General features: G+C 38.4%; 1 protein-coding gene across 1 annotated transcript in view; it reads right to left on the minus strand.

Annotated features, from left to right (window-relative positions):
* Nucleotides 1-16,002: 16,002 nt before the first annotated feature.
* The window catches only part of efl1 (elongation factor like GTPase 1), a 110,309-nt gene continuing 104,634 nt past the window's right edge, over nt 16,003-21,677 (minus strand). The window contains exon 21 of the mRNA XM_088921850.1: nt 16,003-16,138. The gene's annotated coding sequence lies outside the window, so the exon portion shown is untranslated. The remainder of the gene's footprint in view (nt 16,139-21,677) is intronic.

Here is a 21,677-nt window from a genome sequence, read left to right on the forward strand (position 1 = left end):
ACTGGGGGATATGTGCCGGTGACGTCACGGGCTGGTAAGGGCCGGTGCGGCGCTGCCTGTATTTGCACCGCATCAGCTGATTGGCTGGACAGAGTGCTGTGGGGGTGGGGCCAGAGCGCTTGACCTCTTAGGCAAACTCCTCTCTTTGTTGTCTTACCAAACAATAAAACCCGAAAGACGCTCGTTTGTACCCATCGTCTTGGAGTAATGTGCAACAGAGGTTGTAGTCTTGTTGAATGCATAAAACGTAAGATGATTTATTTCCAAATTAATGCAACACAGCATTTCGGGCTTTATCCAAAACTGTAATTCGTTTGTTTCGCTAACCCTCTCTTCTTATCTGAAGTATTTAGCAGACACCACATGGCAGTTCTACTAGTGACAGAGTTAGAAATCGTGCCAACGGTTTGTCCCTCCTTCGCCTTTCTGTTAAACGTACCTTTTTAAGCTACTAAATAAGCTAAATAAACTTAAATTACTATATATAACAGGTAAACATTGTGTTGCAGGTATTCGGATATTTATGAATTCATAATATTTATGAATCTATCGATGCATACATCACAAAATATGATTCTAAGAACTGCAGACAATAAAGCATAAGGAGTTGTATGCCAAATACGTTAAATTGTCATGTTTAGTCCAGCGAGGAATAATGATTTGCAAGGCGCTTTCTTTCTCATAGTTGGTTATAGACACTGATAACGTTTTTATTTATGCTTTTTAACTACCAATTAACCATCCATAATCGCTGAAAATGTGCTAAATCGCCTCTCACCGCGTTCTCGAGGCTGCTTAAGATGCTGGAAGTTTCACTTTACATTTTGTAAACTGGGTTTCTTTATTCATGCGAATTACTACGAGAAACAGCCTTTAACAAGTGTCATCTAGTCTAGTTGCGACTATTTTGAAACTTATCGCCAAATAAGTCTTCTGTAATTAATATACAAAATCAGCGAGCTGCCGGGTGCTAATGATCCCACCCAGAGCATGCCCTAACATGTAGCGTCCTAGCCTGAGCACCCGTTCTGCATTTTAGGTGTGATATACATAATACAACTGAAACGCTGATTTGTCTATATTACAGAATATCAGAAAAGCTAGAAATATCAGCATTAGAGTGCTTCCCACAAGTTGACCAGAAAAAAGCCAGGTTCCGCCTGATTAAGTTGCCTGTGCTAAGTTACAGGTAATTGTGGATTTCAAACAGTGCTCATTTCCTTGGGATGTTTACACTGACAGCTGACTACAAAGTTTGCAAATTATCTGATCTTTCAGGAACACCAAGACATGAGCAGAAACCGCAGAACACATTTTAAACGTGGAGTTGCCTAACCACTTCTCTTGTCATTGTTTTATAGTGGAGATTCGGGGGAAAAGACTGATGTTTACATAATATTTAGGTTGCAATACGACTGTATATATGCCAAGCTTTAGGTAATCTTCAGTGCGACCCATGCAGATGTATGATCGAAATTGTAACGTGATGGTTCCTATCTCATTCAGATAAAGGCTTATTTTACAAATACTACCTTTCAGTGTAAATTGTGAAAATATTAAAATCAGGTATCTTGATTTTTCCCTGTAACGTGTTAGAGTTTTGATGCTTTGCCATCTTATGATTTCGGAGGAAAAGAAGAAATATCCCCTGAGGACGTGCTGATTGCAGATTTTCCAGGGGGTGCCGCATCTTAAAGACAATCTGCCCTTTGTCGACGTGCAGGGGAAACGGAGTGGGGGATGGGAGCGAGCTTCAGCAACACAAAAGAAATTTCAACTCAGTTCAGATCCATTTAAACGGAAAGTACTTTCTCTGTCACCGCACTCCTACACCACAATAGGTATGCTAATATAAACCGCTTTAAACCTGCGAATGTGGGCTGGAACCTCTTTGTTAATATCTTTCCCTTTTAACATAATCGTATTAATGCCTGCACACAAAGTATGCATTTTAAAACATCTGGAAGTGCATTCTTTAAAAGTTATCGTTTATTTCACATTCTGTACGCTTGTCCCCATGACATCATTTTCATTTTACAAGCAGAAGTGAAGGGGTAGGATTGCATTTATTCATTGATATACATAAGGTTACCCTATTTATGAGACTGTTGGTCGTGTTAACAGTTTTTCACAAATCCAAAAGAATATCTCATACTCCAGATTGTTTTATGTATCCTGCTCATAAACTGTAAAAAATAATGTTCTATATAGTGTTGACGTAGTAAATAATATTTGATTGACTTCCGTTAATGCTGCTAACATTCTAATACCGAAATAGCCATTTTAAGAGCTAATTCTATTACTCTATCGATAACCTCACGACACAGATACGTGTAACCATGGAACAAAAGATTCTGTACTCAAACTACAGTTGTATGATTTGTAGAACAGTCTGCTCTTCACGACAAAGATCACTCTAAATATATAGGCGCTAAATTATCTAAGATTATTCTTTAAAAAATCTGAGATAACTTGCCCCTACACGAAATGTCAAGTTACACATACATTGTACATGCATTGTACTCTTCCTGATAGTAAGGAATATGAAGCCACTATAGCAAATCAGAGAACTCACTGTGGGACATTGCCATGAACATTATTATTTATTTGGGTATTGCTTTTATCTAAGACAATGTACATTTCTACCCATTTATGCAGCTGGGGGTTTGACTGAAGAAATTTGAATGACATGTGATGCACTATCTGAAATCTAAGACCTCAACCTACGAGTTATGAGTTAAAAAACCTAATATTCGTAGTCCCTAGTCCCAGATGAAAATCAGCAGTATCACAGCATAACAGGAAAGCATTAACAAAATATTCAGATTAGAAAAATATATATATATTTATTCATTCTATTCTACTTTTTAATTGTAAATATTCTATACAGATCGTCTCATGCATAACATGCAAGCTCTGCAAGGGGTTAGACTTTAAATGCTCTCATGAAATGAGCTTTTAAAAATAACTCGCTTCATTGAACTTATCAAAAATGTATAAAGCTAATTTCATATTACTTACTTTCATGAAAATGTTCCGTGGTTCGCCATTTTAATATTCTACAGAGTAATAGTTTTTAGTCACTTTTTTAAATGTACCATTACAAATTCCCTGAAAGAAAATTACAATTGCAAAAGCACACTTCAATTATACAGCTCTTTACTTTCAAGTTTAGGAGTGTGGTTTCCTGTTGTGGTTTGTTTTAGGTTATGTAAAGTGAAAAGTGTAGGCATTTTCTACTTTTTTTTGAAGGGGTAGCAGATGTATTCCTTTCATCATATGGTTAAGTCTTTCATGAAACCTTTCATCATTAATATCTGTTTCATATGCAAAGCACATAAGTATTTGGTCTCAAACCTGATGATAACCTAAGACAGATCTTTTTGGAAATTGTTAGCTAACCAGAAATATATTTATATTAAATTGCTCTTAAAATTCTTCTTTACTTAGTCAATGCAAGCACATCTGAAAAAGACATGTTTGGTTAATTTTGTCCAGCAAATTGAATGCCTTTTAACATAGCATGCAGTACCACCTGGTGGACACATATTGTACCCAAATAAAAATATTGTGTATGTGCAATGATTTTAAATATAATTTTCTAAACAAAAAGGATTTACTTCTCAACAGAGCCAATGGCTGCTGCTGTGTTGCTGTTTAAAAAAAACAAACATAAGATACATGACATGCCTGTTCAGGAAACTTTGCTAATGGGGCGGCTTGTCTTGCCAAATAGCTGTAACAGAGATCATGTATCCTATTGTTTTATTGTTTATTTTTGTATTTTTATTTAAACAAAGGATTATTTTTATCATCCTACATAAATCTTACTTCGCATAGTTTATGCAAGATGGCAAATATATTTGTGTTTGATTATAAGAAAATTAAGAGTGAAGCAGGAATGTTTGTGCTGTAAGAATCATTATAGGAATAGAACTAAACTGAAACCTGACTGACAATACACAGTGATTCATGGCACATTTCTTTTGTTTTTGTTTTTTCTGTTGTCTTGCTGCTATATTGTAAGTAGTGTTTTTTGCAATGAGCCAGGTCATTTAGCCCACAAGGTACAATATATCAGCAAAAAAATGTCCCAAGACAGCATAAGGAAAATCTGATTTAAGTCAAATTAAATTACAGTTGTCCCCAAACTGGCTTGCATTTAAAACATTCATATCACTCTGTGGATTAAAATGAAGGTTGTAAATAATGTATATTGCAAATTATGTACTTTGACTTAAAAAGTAAGATTTAAAGCAGAATTAGGTAAAGTTTAATAATTTTTATCCCTATTTATAAATCTCTAGTTCTATATCTGTATACAGCATACATCTAATTGTATGCTGTATCTAATTGCTGTGTGCATGTGCTGAAATTCTGGTAGAAATGAGAACTTTTGTCAAAGTGTCTTGTCAAAGCTGCACAAAATGACATTGAACGAGACACCATACTCAAATCAGAGGCACTCACCCAGGTGTAGCTACACCCAGAGTCTTCTGCTGGAGACAAAAGGGTTGCACCTGGGTTCACTCCCAATGATGTGGCCAGAAGTACTGTGCAACTTTGAATCCCCTGAAGGCACCTATCTGTCAGTCCCAGCTGAAGGTAGCTGAGCTTCTTACCCAGAGGCATTCTGACTGCAACGGGCTGAGTTTGTCTTTTGAAGTCACAAAGCTCATCCTCCTTTAGCAAGATTTTACAGGATGATCTTTGTGGTTTTATTTTTAAAATGCTCGCCTGTTATGTTCTCACTTCAACAATACAGTGTATGATGTCCTGCTGTGTGTGGCTGAAGAAAATGTAGTTGACAAACAAATGCAAAATGTCTGTGGGTGTTTGATAATTTGTGATAAAAAAACTTTTAACAGCAATGCTGCACTTGTGGGATATCTCTTAGCCAAGTGATTTCATACATTCTTCTTCGGAAGTAATTGTTACCATAGAAAGGTCACTTTCCTATCAAGCAACATCCAGGCAATTACATAGCACAGTCACCAGTTTTGCTCTTAAAGATGGAAACCAGAACCCACTGACGATACCATATCAATATGTTATAAAAGTGGATTTTCTGGTAATGTGTTAACAAGAAACATTTGAGAAAGGCACAGTGGAATGAAACACAAACTTTTTCTCAATGATGGTTTAGATTATGTTCCAGAAGTCTGTCTCTCTCAGGTCCTGGTGGTGGTTATTTTGGAGAGTCTGCTTGAAAATGAAATTGACTTGGGGACACAACTGGAAACGGAGAAAGGGTGTGCTGTATTTAAACAAGAGGAACTTCTTTAGCTGTGGGTGTTGTGAAGCAGACCGCTTGTCTGGGTTGTGGAAGCTCCTTATTCTCTCACGGAAATACCATAATTGGCCATGATAAGGTATATTCACTGTAGTACTGTAATACACATATTTACTGTAGTATACAATGGTGTTCCCATGGTTCATTGTAGTACAGAGAAGGGATCTTGTAACAGTGGAAAACCACAACCAAACTACAGGAAAACTACACCACAAGTACAAACAATACATCCAAAGTAAATTTCAGAAGGGCAGATTCATTGATTCATTATAGTCCTTCAAGAAAATGCTTCATGAGGTATAAGGATAATAAGATACTAAAAAGCCAATGACTAAGGTCAGCTATATGGCTTCTTCTGGTTCATAGCATTTTTTTAGTCTGATTTCCCCCACACCAAAAAGAGTGTGTTCATAGTCATAGTAATATTGCAGTGGACGTGTAACATAGTCATTCTGGGTTTCCACAGACATAGGTCAATGACTTTTCACCTTTCTTGTTATATTGAAAAGTCAATGGGATTGACTGGAAAAACAAATAGAATTTTCAATGGAGCATTATGAGCAGGTGGAGATCACTTACTGCATATACAGTAGAAAAAGCTGGTCCTGTGTAAGGATTATAAGGATAAGAGATGTGCACGAAGCCAAAGTGCGATATTCAGTTTCAGGGGTTACACAGAGCTGTTTTAATTAGCTCTTACTTACAGGGGCATTGCTCAAAAGCTCCCATAGTCTCCAAAGTAACAAACCTTTAATATATTTAACAGCTTCCTGGATTCAAAAAACCCAGGTTAATAATTTCTGACTAAGCATGACTAAGCATGCCAATGCATAAAAGCAATGCCCAAATTGACAACCACAAAGCTTAAGTTAATAATACAGACAGATGCTGCGATTGCAGCAAAAACAGCATTAATCTTCTGCAGAATACCTTCACATAACAAGACAGAACATTGGCTCTCAGCTGCCGTTTCTTTGCAGGAGCTGGATGACATTGCTATCTAACAGCAACAGGCTTGTGTTTAAATTTAGTCAATATACTGGTGTTCCCACAATTTGTATTCTGTATATTTGTTAATTTTCTAAATGTTCATTCTAAAACTGCTCATAGTAAAGCAATAATAAACTCTGGCTGGGGGTAATTGTATTTCAAATATCCAAGTGTTCTCTACATTATAAAACGATTTTAAAAATGCATACAGACAAAAGCGCATTAATTAAACTAGTACTAGAAAAGGGCCCCATGTCATTCCTTTGGAAGCAAATAACCCATTTTTATTTTTAATTTCCTTTTAAACTAACATTACAAATGTAAGAAGCACGTAGATTTAAAGAAAGTCAGATGACGACTATTAAAGTATTCTGTATGGCTGTGGTTAACCAACTGGATTTTATTCATATTGGAAACAAAGCTTCTATATTTCACTGTGTAATTCAACACTGTTTTGTAGGTTGTATACATGTTTAACAGCAGCGCTCTGCTTCAGTGACAGAGCTGTACTTCGATGGTGTCTCTTTCCTAGGGAATTTCCACAGTTTGAAGTAGCTCTGACATGTGTGACATTCTGGTGCTTATAGGCAGTGACAGCAAGGATAATCTTAAATGACAAAGGCTTTTGACTTCTCATATTTTTCTTATTTGCATATTAGCCTTAAAAAACTAAGAAATAATGTTAATAGTCTTGTAAGTAACTTCAACATTCAAGGAACAAACAAAGGAATTAGTGGCCTGATGTTCTTGTTTATCACATTATGAAAGATACCATATTTTAGCAGGCCTGATCACAAATGGTATTTAATGTGGGTAATTCAACATGTATTACTAATTTTGGGCAATAGCCTAATTAACTGTCAAATGCTGCAAGGGCCAGCCATCCCATTCAATTATAATTCAGATTTTTTAATTCATTTAATAAGGATTCCTAGGCGCCTGTAAAACCTTCTTGAGGCATAACGATCATTTCACTCTGTCAAAATAAGAGACTACTCCATGGTTTTGCTCGTTTGTGTCCCTGAAAGAAATGTAATTTTAGCCGAGCATTCCTCTACCTTAAAAGCTGTTTGCAACAATATCCCCCTGTGAGCCACAGAGACAGGCTACTGCAGCATTCAGGACACAAACGTGATCTGGAGGGCTGCTCCTGCTCTGTATTTCAAATCGTTATTTGTTTTACTGTAAATGCTATCCTGGCAACTCGTGCACACTATAACTGATATTTGCCGTTTTGGAATTACATTTTAAGAACCTTCTTAAATGTGATTACTTGCTTATTTTCAGTGAGAGGAAGGAAAGAGCATTGCTTGACCCAGGGCGTCTGCTGGTCAGAGCACAGCATATTCCCGACGTCTGTCGACGAGCGGGGAATCCAGGATGGGCTGAAACACCCCCTGAGCTGCTATGCATCGTCGCTGAGAGACCAGATTCTTAAGGTTGCTGCTGTGGGTGACAGGAAACACGGTAGCCAAAGCTCAAGAATTCTGGAGGCCTGGTTTTGTAGCTGTTGCCATGCGTGGAGCAGTTCTGCTGGCTCCAGCAATTACCCCAGATGGAAAGAAAAAAACAAAACAGGTTGCAACATGATGATATCAGCACAGTAGTTTTAGGTGAAGAAGTACTACAACATATACAAATCTTTGTTTATTTGTGTAAAAAAAGATCTGTAACTGTAAATAAGTCACAACAGTTTCTAGCTTGCAGTCTGATATGAATCTATGCCACCTCACATCATGTAATAGAAATTTGATACGTACACACTAGAATAATGTAACAGAAGTTTTAAACAAAGAGCAGATGTTTTGCTCTTACAAAAGCCTCCAGCACAGGTTTAAGGCATTTCTCAGCTTGTTAAGGCAGTGGTCGAGATTTCATGAGTCATCATTTTTTTCTTGAAACATCTCCAGAATGCTTATGTTCATTAGAACGATAGCCCAGTCCCTTTCTGTTTGTTTTTTTATTGTTTATTTTCTAATTGTACAAGAATGTCACAGTTTTAAATATGTGTTTAGAATGAAGGTTAAAAACAGCATAATAAATTTTGATTTTTTGAAAAAAAAGCTGTTAAGATTGTTGTTTCAAAAATATTAGTGTTTGACATTTAAAAACCTCAATGCCTTGAGCAGGCTGTTCATTTATGATTCAGTATTGGTGTTTTTTTTTACAAATATAGACTATTGTTGGTTGTAGCTTGGTTTATTGAGAGTGCTCAGGTATCCAGTTGGTCAATTAATAGAGTGAGATCAGACAAAGGTAAGATAGAGCTCTGGTCTGGTGTGGCTTCCACACTGACACACTGAACTGAGTGTGGCCCTGCCCTGTGCTGGCTTTCAGCCAGTCACTTCCGGAATTCTGAGCTGTAGCATCAGGACAGCTGGAGATGCAGCCCACAATTCAAGCATTTTGTTCTTGAATGTTTCTGGGAAACTCTTTTAGGTATAATGCCAATATTAAAGGTTCCATAACTAGCACTAAAGATGTTTTTCTAACACTTCACATTAAAGTAGTCTTTAGGAAACCCTTCCCAGCAGCAAAAAACCTCCTGTCTCAGCAGTGCCCATAGTCTCCTGTAGTGCAAGTGCTTTAATGCCTCTTCCTCCTGGCATCTGTTCAGCTGCACACACCGTTCATAAACATTAAGTCATCATCTGTTGGAAATCCAGGGTGGGACCATACTGAACGGACGATAAACTGTGCAGAAACAAATGGCACGTGAAAAAACGTGTTTGCTGAGCCTTGAATGATGTTCACGCACCACATCTGTAATGGCGATGCTGATGCAGACTGAAGTCACCGTGTCTGTGTGTTTCGGTGTTAGTCTCTGCCTATTTGAGGCACCTATAAAATGCATTAAGACTGTGAATCAAAGCTCAAGAGAGGATTGCTAGCATTTCAACTGTAGACATAAATCAAGAAACAACATTAAAATGAAGGTCCCTTTACAAGGTTTGCTTTTTAGTCTGAATCTTATTCTGTAAAACTGACTTTTAAATTGTTCTGCCTTTGTCATACACTTGCCAAAGCAAGATGGAGTTTTCTTTTTGTGTTTAAAATAAGGAAGTGATTTAACTCTAGCCTGTTTTCTGTGTCCTCTAGGACAAATGGTGTCTTATCTCTTTCACACTTCAACTCAACTCCCGCACACTCCATAGAACACAACTTAAAGTTACACCAGTAAGTAGCAGTGAATTAGCTCATTCAGGATGTGTTTATTGAGGCCTCATCTAGAATAATGCTGGTTTATAGATGTCTAAAATCTGTTTATTGCATCAGGAGAATCAATAAAACTACATCTTACAGGGAGGAACACAAACAGATGGTACTAAGAAAAAGAGATTGAAGATAGCGGAACGTTTTTCACATAGGGAAATTCTGTTTCTAGAAATTACAAAGCTAGAGGAAAACACTGTTCACAGTTAACTTGAATCTAAATCCTTAAAAAATAGAAGAAAGAATAGTCTTCATTGCCTTTATATGCAGTAAACTGCAACAGATTGAGAAAATTACCAGGAAAATAATGAAATCATTTTTCTAGCTGATGTACCACATTGCATTGAAAAACCACAACATAGGTAAATTAATTATGCTGATTAAAACTTGTCATTAATAGTGTTGAACAACAGGGAGTCAGCTGTGAAAGTCAAAGGCTAGTAGTGTGTGGGGCTACTCTTAGGAGCAGCACAAGGTGTACTTGTGTAACACATTCTTTGCACCACTTTGTGATGCTGTCTTGTGGGATTCTGTCCCATTCCCCTCATAGCTCCTGGACAAGCGTGTGTCAGTTCGCTGGGCTCTGAGCTCTAGATGTCACACATTGTCCCAGCTCCTCCCACAGATGTTCAATAGAGCTCAGGTAATGTAAGGTATGTAGGGTATATACAGCATAACTCAAATTCTCGTCTCATTAGAAAGCATTTGTTACACTAATAACTATACCTTGTCCGTCTAGAATGTTGTCTTGACAGAATCAGCCTGCAGGAAGAGCAGAGAGTCAGGTCCCGGGATTTGGTCAACGTGAAGTCAGGTTGCCACCTATCCCTACAAACTGAGGAACAACTAGTCTAGACCATCATACCTGGACTTCCTCATCCCTTGGTCTGTTGTAGAAAAAAAATAGCCTATCATTCTGCATGTCTTTGCCAGACTGTGTGACATCCATCAGGGTGTTCTCCACAAAACCTTGATTTATCAATGAAGAGGACTAAGCTTCACTACTTTATGTTGAGTCCACTTGAGATGCTGCTTCATCATACCAATGGCAGGAAAATGTTTTTATCTTGACGAGTAGGGCATATTGGCTGCTTTCTGCATTTTTTTATTTCCACAAGGTTTAACATTTAATAACTATTCAATAGTTAAATTACCTCATGGCCTGTGCCAAATCAACTTTCTCACTAATGAGAAACATTGACATATGCAACAAGATACTCGTGTATCACTTTCAGTTATGAGTGATCCAAAAAAGCCAATATTCAAAATCTGAGTAGTTTTACATTTTTTTTCTTCTAATCCTCACTATACTGTATATATCTTTCAGTAGTTTGATGTAAGTCTTAGTTCACAGTCAGCCTTCATTATATGTGGATATAATAATATAAGTTGAAGCTGACAAACAAATTTAACTTTTTTGCAGAAACCCAAATAATTGAAAGTAAATAATTTTATCTTCCTTTCAGCAGAAACCAAAAAGATTGATTAACTGGTTATTTAAATGGAACAAGTATTTATTTATTTATATTAAGCATGTTATTAGAGCATTTTTCTTGGGACACATGTAAAAGTTTAAAGATGGAGAACTCAAGATTCTTTCAAATGTCTCATTCCATGGCTAAATTAAATTTTTGACCACTGAATAAGAGACACAAACTGAATACAAACCCACAGGAGAGAAGTGCCCTTGTGGAATTCTTCCTCTGATAAATGGATCAGATCAGTATGGCCTGCAAAAGGGCTTGTGAGCCAGATGCCTAAACATTTATTTTAAGCCCCACAGAGGCACACAAGATTAAAAATCACCTGATTTTCTTCAGACACACAAATGACTAAAAGGTTCTGTTCGCTTTTTGAGAATGTCACAGAGTGAATCACCTCACTATTTAAAGATGCATCAAGTCTGATACCGTTTTGACAATTCTGAATTGAAAACATTCCACTTTCTTAGACAGTTGTACCACTGGTGTTGCTTAAGGCATTGAAGGACAATTAAGACTTCTCCTTAATGGAAAATATGCTCTTGGTTAGTTTGCAAACAGGTTTTCAGCTGATTTACAACTTTAATATTAAGTTTCTTGAAAAAATGCTGTGAAATAATGTTATTTTTCTTATAACAACCAGAATAATAGGAGACAGAATTCCAGCAGAAGCTAAAGAGCACAGAGAGTGGTGAAAAGTGCACAGGTCAGCTAGATGACTATTATAATGGCTGTTAAACTGTTGCAATTGCAAACTCATTAAGTTTTTTTTAATGTGTGGCCTAAAATTCTCCTTCAGCTAAGTTTCCCTTTTCATAATCATGGTGCAATAATGAATGCACTTGAACATTTAGGTTTACTGCAGCTGATTGGCCCTTAGGGTTTATGTGAGTAAAATACATAGCTTCAGATGCTAGAATTAATCACCCAATACTTTACTCAGGTTCAGACTGCTTTACCCTCTCTCCTCAGCTCATTTCACTTGTGGCAAAATTAGGATTTGTTTCCCTGTACAGTAGGCAATGCAGGAAAAAATAAGAACTATGTAGCTCAAAGGTTTAAAAAAATGGGAGCTGCAAAGGCTGTATCATTTCAAAGGAGTGTCTGTCATCCCCCATCCTGCAGTGAGAGCTGACGGGGATCAGATTTTAAGTTCTTTTGACTCCAGGCTACATTGATTGGCTGCTTGGAAGGCAGCCAAAAAGCATACTCTGACTCCCACCTCTGCCACTAATAAGCTGCCTCAGCAGGACCTGTAAGCTCTGAATAAAGGACTTGTTCTCTCCATTTGGGTCACTCTTCCTCAGCGCTAATATCTGATAACGGACGTCTCTTCATCATATAGCCACTCCTCCTTGTCTCATAGAACACCATTGACAGGAAAATGATTGCTAATCCCCGATGTATGCATTCTGTATCTGAATAATACCGTAATGCTTCTTGTTAAGCAATGGGTCACAAAAAGACACATTGTATGTGCACAGAAGAATGTGAGCAAATGTAGAAGAACCAGATATATAACTAGGTGATATCAGTTATGTATCACATATATAAACTTGGCATATAGAATTGAATACTTTAGTATGAAGCTGTAGCTTCAGTCCAGTGATTTATGGACACTTGGGTTACTACTATCTATAACCTAATCAGGGTACTCATTTAGTAAATTCAGTCTCAGTGTGATTTTGTTGACATAGACATCAGAAATTGAGATTAACCTATTCCTATACCTGGGTCATACCTAGTGTATTAGCAGTTTTTAGTTTTTAGCAGTAGTAGTAGTGATGGTAGTTGTAGTGGTTTTAGAACCTGATTTAGTAAAAGGAAGAAAAAAACAATTGAACTCTTTCTTTTGGCATGTTTCAACGTGTGTAATGATATTGCCATTTTCAGGAAGCTGCTCAGGAAAATAAGGAATTTCTCCTTCAGACTTCTTATCCCCCACAGGAGCAGAGTGGAATGGATGTCAATGTGCACAAGATACACTAGGGGGAGCTCTGTGGAGACAGAGCTCTAGACAGGCTATCAAGGGGAAAGGCTTATCGTTCAGAGGAATAACATTACTTACAAGACAATGAATTAGATCCTGTCTTGACTCTTATTATAAGAATACTAGAAAAAGATTTATACGAAGTAAAAATACCTGAAGATATTTATTTATTTTAAGATTATATTTTTAAACATATTTTACCTTCAAGAGCCCTTTCAGCATGTATACTGTAAGTCACTCCTGATGTGACTATTGTCTAAAATGTATGTACCTATGCATTACATTTTATTTGACAACAAAGTTAGGAAATCATATTCCACTGTACCCATACGTATCAATTGCAAAAAAAAAGAAACATTTTTAGAGGCAGCTGGAACAGCAGTTACAATGTTACAATGACCAATAATTTAAGTAGGGTCAAAGATAAAGGACCTTTCTGAGTACAAATCAGGTGTTTTGTAACAAATAAGAGTTTGTATGTCAAGAAATCAGTGATGATTTTAAATCTTCCTTTAATAGGGAAGATGACTAAATCTTTTAGGGCCCTGACTAAATTCTGTGGTGGGTAGAAAATGGCTTCTGCTCATCACCCAGGTGGTGACTGCACTTTTGTGGCAGATGACAATAGTCCTCTCCTACTGTATATATTAAGTGCTTTCAGATACTTTGGGATAAAAAAGCACTTTATAATACAAGAGTGACTAGAAGAATATAATTCTGAGAAAAAGCACCCAAGCACCCATTCCACAGTAAGTGTAATAGGTTTATTCCATGCTGAAAAGAGAAGAAAGAAAACACAACATTTCAGCCGTGGAGCCTTCTTCAGGTGTGGTAGATATCAGTGTATGCAGTGCACTGTAGAAGCATGCAGAACCTTCCTATTGTGCTGATAAATTACAAAATGATGCAAAGATTTTTTTCCCCTAATATTTAAAACCTAAATGGCTTAAAGTGAAGACTTCTAAGGCTGAGAGATTATTTTGAATGTCAGCAAAACTAAAGGGAACAAATATTATTTATTTAATTGTATTCATACCTGTGAGCTCAGAATTTGATGGAAAAACCTTTGGCCACGATTATAGCCATAAGTCTTTGTGAGTAAGTTTTTACCAACTTTGCACAACGGCTTGGTGCAACTTTTGCCCAATTTTCTTAGCAGATTTGATTGAGCTTTCTCACATTGCCTGGGAATCACTTTAGAATAGTAGTTTTCAAGTCTTTCTATAAACTCCTGAAAGGATTTTGATTGGGTCACACAAGGACTCACTTGTGTTTTGGATCATTGCCCTGTTGAAAGGATTTTAGCTCTGAAGCAGGTTTTCCCCTAAGATTTTCTCCCGTCTGTCTTGACCAGGTTCCCAGTTAATGCTGCCACAATCAAGTTTGACACTAAAGATGGTGTTGACTGAGTGACTCACTGTGCAGGGCTCTTCCGTCTCAGCCACTGAACTCTGAAAGTCTTTCAAAGTTGTTGTTGGCCCCAGAGTAGTATGCCTAACCAGTTTCATCCTTGCCTGGCTACTCAGTTTGGAGGGACAGACAGTGCCAAGCTAGGCACTGTCTGGTTGCCTTCCACTTCTTAATGATCAACTTCACCAGGCTCAGTGAGATATTAAGGGTCTTTGAAATGTTTTTATACAGCTATATCCCTGAGTAATTCTGAAGCAACATGGCCTTCATGGTTATATCTTTGCTTGAAATTCACTACATGTCCGAGGGACCTTACACAGAAAGATTTATTTATTTAGAAATCATGTCAACCTCTATACAACCTCTGTACACAGAGAGGGACTACTGAGCTAATTATGTGGCTCATTAAAGTAAATTTGGCACTTAAAATAATTTAGGTTTCTTACAGCAAAGGGTTTGATACTTATGCCATCATGTTTATTACATTTTCTTTCTAACTGATTATGTTCATCTTCTTGTTTTTGCTTTCGAATATACAGTATATTGTGTGTGTATATACAGTGGAGTAGGTTGTGTATATAATAAATATTATTTGGTACTTCGAAGTGTCATGACTGCAAGCATTAAAGCAACAAACTGTGAAAACTGCGAGGGTCCGAACCCCTGTGCAAGGCACTGTAACCCCTTAATTCTAATCCGTTAGAACACAGCAATTTTATTTTGTTTATTCTATACAGCTACATTAACACTAAATTACAACAAAAGTAAACAGAAGGTACTGTAGTTTTACTTTCTTTCTACACCACAACAGAAAATGCAGGATGCAAGATGAGAAAACAACTCTCTGTTGTGTTTTCTTATTTAGAGAGGCATCTCTAGAAAAGGAGATTCATATTTAGAAACCTTTGTACCCTTAAAAAATAAAAAAAGAGTTAAACTAATTGTTTAGCCTGGATAAATGTACCTAGAGTATTGTGTAAATAGTACTTTCCTACACTTAGCCTTGTGAAGTGTAATCTGTTAGAAAAACCGCAATGTAATAGAGCATTTTCTCCAGCCAAACCACTCTCGGAACCCTTATAGCATGATAGTATATTACCATAAAGCATAGCTTGATTCATCACAGAAAAAATAACTAATACTATAGGTGTTAGTAGACACTTGAGAAAGAATTAACCTTTTATAAACTGGGTAATCCAGAGAACTCAAAGAATAAAAAGAAAATGGATCTAGAAAACGGTGCCCCTAAAACTAGTCATTGAGCCTGGAAACAAAACTCTTTTGAGTATTCATAGTTGCCCTTCAATTCAATGAACTAACCCAATCACCACTAAAGCTGTTAAGATGATGGAGACAATATGCCCTAAAATGCAGCCATACAAAAATCATTCAGGTTCAGATTTGAGAAACCCAAATATCTAGCCAATTTGTACAGCTAAAGAGATACAATGACAGGTTACCTGTTCACACATCAGTAGCAGGTCAGGTGTTAAAAAGCCAAAGTTGTCATCACTCAATAATTCTAAGATCCCAAGGATAAAGCTTAGGTAATTCTAAAATAAACAAGGTCTGGAAGCAAACGTTTACAATCTGTTTCTTTATTAACAAATGCCAAGTTTGGAACATATCACTGGCTTTGTGCGCCTTTAAAAGCACCACGCATGATATTTCTGTCATCCTTTGAGCACTTCTCCTCTGCTGACTCACTAGTGCTCTGCATAGCCTGCCACTGCCACCCGGCTCCCTCTGTCCCTTGTCTGGCTGAAATGTACCAGAGAAAAAGAGCTTTAACATACCAAGTGGAATTTTTAATTAAAAAAAACATCATTGACGTGCTCTGAGCCTGGATGGTTAGGGAATGTGGTCTTATTTCATGGTTACCGCTGCACTCTACGCACCCAAGGAGTGCAAGGCCATGTGAGAGTATGGTGTGGAGGGCTTCTGACTGAAGCAAAGGCTTTGCAAGCGTCATGAAGGATCCTTCTGTCAGCTGTCACATCACAGAGAGATGCGCTACCTCTGCTGCCCTAACAGCTGCCTCTCTTAATGGATGGGCCTTCTCACCACCTCCACACGGCGCTTTTTTCCCCTTGCCGCTCCAGTGCTCAAAGCCTCTTTGCGCGCTCAAGTGGGGCTTCCAGTTTAAACCTGCCCTGGGGGGATGAAGCGGTGGTCAAATTCCACACCCTCCCTCGCTCTGCTGGGGAAACAGAATGTTTTTTTGTGTTGCGCTCGGATTGGGTGAAACCAGAGAACCATAGGTGGCTGTTGATTTTTTCTTTCTTTCTTTTTTTTTGAATCCCCACAGACAGTTGCAGCCTTGCTCTTTCCTTCCGAAACGGTAGTGTAAGACATAGATTATGCTGTTGAGCAGTAACAACTGCAGGTCGTCGCCTTTGAAGCCCAGCAACAAAACTAAGCGACAGCAAGCTGTGTGAAAGAGCAAAGATGTGCACAGAGCACGTGAGAATGTATTAAGCCTCATGGAGAGGCTGTGGTCAGATCTGATGAAATCCTAAACGTAGGCCTGCCTTGCGCAAAGTCTGTAACGCAAAGCCTAAGGCCGGAGCTCAAAGCAGTTTGTTTTGGAAGTCTTTCCCCTCTCTGCATCAGGGAGATGGGCCAGCCAGGCCGAGGCCAGGGCCCGTTAAGGTAAACAATGGGAGCTCCTTACACAGCCTCAGCGCCAGAGCTTCTCTATGCAGGTGCACTTGTGGTCCAGCCACAGGAGAGAGGCAGTAACTGACAGGCACTCCCATTCAATTTGCTGTGAAAAGGCCGTTTGTAATTTAGTAGCTGACTGGCTGAGGCTCAGCCCATATGGTAACTGCTCTGGCAATGGGAGAGAAACAGCACATGGAGCACAATGGGAGGGAAATGCATTGTGGTGATTAACTCTTTGCAGTTTAACAAGCAAGATATTAATCTCTCAGCCACGAACGGGATGTTCATCAGTCTTGCCTGATAAAATTATGGCATCATTTTCAAAAATGGCTACATAAAATGCAAGGACAGAAGACATTTATTCATACTAATACAGGCAGATTATACAGAGTGGTGCTAACCATCCTCACAGCTCTCCTTTTAATTTTGAAAGGAGTTTCATTCTTAGCTATTTTCATTTTTTGGAATGCACACATCACATGCAACTGGACATTTTCAAACAGTGGGAGTTTAAAAATTCTGCTGGAATACAGTAACCCGATCTTGCACTGCTGAAGAGCCTTCAGTGCCCTCCAGTCTGATAAGGAAGTCATGTGACTTCAGCACCTGACAAGGATGAAGTAATTCTGATGAAAATAGCTGGTACTCTGCTGTAACGCACACAGCGGTTAGGTCCAGAGAAACATCATCTGCTGATTTCTTACAAACTCTTCATTAAGCCAAAACACCACTCCTTATTAAACCTGTACCTCTTTATTAAGGTGTCTAATTATGATATATGCAACTGAAAGGGATTAAAATGCAATTTATAATAATAATAATAATAATAATAATTAATAATAATAATTAATAATTAATAATAATTGCTTACACTTATATAGCACTTTTCTGGACACTCAACTCAAAGTGCTTTACAGGTGATGAGGACCAATGTGCAGCCCCCCCTGATTGATGCGATGGCAGCCACAGTGCGCCAGATGGCTCACCACACATCAGCTATCAGTGGGGAGGAGAGCAGAGTAATGTAGCCAATTCATAGAGGGGGATTATTAGGAGGCCATGATTGGTAAGGTCCAATGGGAAATTTGGCCAGGACGCCGGGGGTTACACCCCTACTCTTTTTGAGAAACACCCTGGGATTTTTAAAGACCACAGAGAGTCAGGACCTCGGTTTTATGTCTCATCCGAAGGATGGCGCCTTTTTACAGTATAGTGTCCCCATCATTATAGTGGGGCATTAGGACTCACAATGACTGCAGGGTGAGAAGCTCTACTGGCCCCACTAACACCTCCTCCAGCAGCAACCTTAGTTTTCCAGGAGGTCTCACATCCAGGTACTGACCAGGCTCACACCTGCTGAGCTTCAGTGGGCTGCTAGATGTAAGCTGCAGGGTGACATGGCTGCGGGCTGTAATTTAGACAAAAAACATCCATCAACAGACTTAAAGAAAACTACCTGGGTGAAACTCTGTATATGGATTTAGAAGTAGAACTAAAACAAGTAAGTGTTAATCCAGAGTTTGTTACCAAGACGCTGAGGTCATTCTGCTTGGGGAAAATAATAAATCCTGGAGAGAGGCAAATGGTTAAAGCAAAACACAAACACAGGACAGAAGCCAAGGAGGCAAGGTCACTGCTCAGGGCTGCTCACCTGGAGATGCAGTGACCGAGACTCACCCTGAGGGAGGGAAGACCCGATCAGCACTGTCATTTCCACTCACATCTGGCAGCAGAAAGCAGAGCTACTGTATCCTTTCATCAACATCTGCCCTTCACTTCTCTTCAAACACACAAGCCTGTCACCGATCACACTGACTCCTTTATGTTTTTAAAATACTAACAAAAAAAACACTTGTAAATTTTACTTTTGAATTTCGAGAGGATCCTGACTTTGTGAGGTCACTTACTACAACAACAGCAAAACAAAATATTCAGAACACTGTGTTTTTTCTGTATATATTACCGGCCTCAAGGGATGACGGTACCAAGACAATAATCACAAAAGGAAGGACCACTATACATGAGCTGAAAATGATGAATTTGGCCATAAATGTTGACTTAATTCTTGGAGTTCTAAGGACCTACAAAATGAGAACAAAATGAATCTATAATGGAATGACTTAATGGCGATAGTGGCCAAAAACCCAATATATACTGAAAGAAGCTTTAGGCAGCAGTGTGGAGCAGAGATTAGGGCCTTGGACCGGAAGGCCCTGGGTTGAATTCCCAGACTGGGCACTACAGGTGTAACCTTGAGCGAGGTACTGCACTTGGATTGCCCCCTGCAAACATCCTCCTGCATAAATGGGTCTCCAGGGAATAACTGTGAATGATCATTTGCTCTCAAATGACTTGTCTGGTAACACATTAAAAAAAAAATCCAGCTGCACAAATAGTGATGTCAGTTCTGCACCCACCCATACATGATGAGCACTGTGGCCGACAAAGTGACCTATGCGCATGCTGTACAATGTTTGTAGTTACAATCACTTTCAAGTCTTAGCATGACGCAAGCTGCAATTTTGTTCTTGAGGATGGTTGTTTCTGGCCCAGTAATTCAGTAAAGTGCTAAGTATTTAAAGTGCAATCACATTGGGTGGGTGACAACTGACAGTCACAGCTGTGACAGGCTGATTAAAGCACATATTTAAGACAAATTCAGATAAAATGGAACAAACACAGCGGATGTCTACCTAGAGACATACTCTCTGTCTTGCTCTGTGCCACGAGGCAAGATGAGTGGTAAAACAATGCTGGTTTGCTGAAGCACCACTAGAAGCTGAGGTAAACACAAATTAAAAGTACAATTCACATTTGCCTGTAACAGCTCCAGCCAGAGTGGGGAAAAAAAAACTGAATATTAATCATAATAAAAATCAAAATGTTAAAGCCAGATGCAAGGAAATGGTTAAAAGGGGCTCCTCACTTGTGGGTTTAAGTGTTTATCAGGCTCGGCAGCAGCCAGAAAAATGTCACACAAAAAAAACAGCCATCAGCACGCAAGCAATTTGAGAACTGGAATTCCAATTATATAAAACACTAATAGAAAACATAAAATCTCACATTTTTTTGGAAAGGAACAATCTTTGATTTGCCAATTGATGGTAATGCTGCAGTTTTGTTCGCTCACACATGTGTGCACCCACGCAATCTATCATAACAAGAAGAATGAGAAACAGTGCACAGATTGAGGGAGGTGGTTACAGGGGAGCTCCAATTCTTCAGCACTGACCTCTGGTGTATAATCGTCCTACATACTCAATTACAGTACACTCACCAAAATCAGCTGCTACTTAGTTGCCTCTTACTTCGAAGCTAAGACTCTACAGCCGCCAGGTCTCACTTTGAAATTTTCCCTAATGCATTTTCACTCCTCATTTAAATTACCGGCCAGGAGACAGTCTTGTTGGCTTTGCAGCAAAAGACAAAGGAAATCACCAGTTCCTTAAAATAGAGGACATGTAACCATTGACTAGAAGCACAAAAACAGTGTTGACAACATTGGTATGGAGTGCAAAATGTTCTTTGTCTGCAAAGGAAAGCAAGTTAGTAAGAACAGATTCAGATTTCAGCATAAAAAGGCAAAATGTTTAACATGCTCTCCAAATAAACCCTTTAAAATGCACAATCTGTTCCCAATTTACTTTTTTTTTATAATACCTTATTAGTTATGCAATGGTGGCTTAAGGAAAACTTTCTTCCACTTTGCTACAAGAAGCACAAATCAGGAGACACAGTTAAACTGTGTGGGAGTGAAGAGATAAAACAGAGAGCATTCCATCTGTAAAAAGGTAAAAGGTTAGCATCCAAACAGACAAACAGAAGGAGCTCAGGAGGCTAAGAGACAAAGAGGACTGTGAGTAAGATGGAAAATATTTTCCTTTTCGGACCAAGTAATTGGCTGTGGTCAGGGGGACTCATTTATTTAACTCTAGAAGGCATTAATCTTGGCTCTAGCAATCTCAGTTGCACAATTACTCCTCAGAGTTGCATACTGCAAACAAATTGATTACAGATTAGGAGAAACTACAAGTTGATCACACTACCGCAAACTAAATGAAACAAGCGCCACATTGGTCTTTAAACCTTAAATCAAATCGAACTGATGAGGTTTAAATCCAATTTGTGAAAAAGCAGAAGGAAAGCTTGACCAGGACTCAAATCAGAAATTGAGGCATTTGCACTTGTTCCGGATCACTGTCAGGCTCCTGAGCTTGTAAGTGTAATTATGCAGACATTGTCTTCTGAATAAGAAGCTTTAGGGCCAGTTGTGTTCATTACAATGAGTTATGGTCTGGAATACGACCTCAGAAATGTTTATGCTCAGGAAAGCTATGGTGCATTTTTAACGTGATTTAACAATTTATAACAGACAATAGGCCACCAACGGTTGCTAGCATTTGACTTTAACAAATACACTGTCGACATAAAAGGATGTGTTTTAAGGGAAGCTGCAAGGCAATTCTTTAAACACAGGACACATAAAACCATTCTTCAAATCCCTCTTAGAAGTGGTTTTATGACTAAGATCATACTGTATGCGTGTATCACTCAGCTAGAGAGCCACATTTGATGGTCAGGCTCTCAGTTTTTACTGTAATGTTATCTTTACTGTTTTCTTGCATCAGGGTAAAGT

This window comes from Atractosteus spatula, chromosome 7, assembly GCF_055471065.1.
Source record: "Atractosteus spatula isolate fAtrSpa1 chromosome 7, fAtrSpa1.hap1, whole genome shotgun sequence".
NCBI classification, from domain to species: domain Eukaryota; kingdom Metazoa; phylum Chordata; class Actinopteri; order Semionotiformes; family Lepisosteidae; genus Atractosteus; species Atractosteus spatula.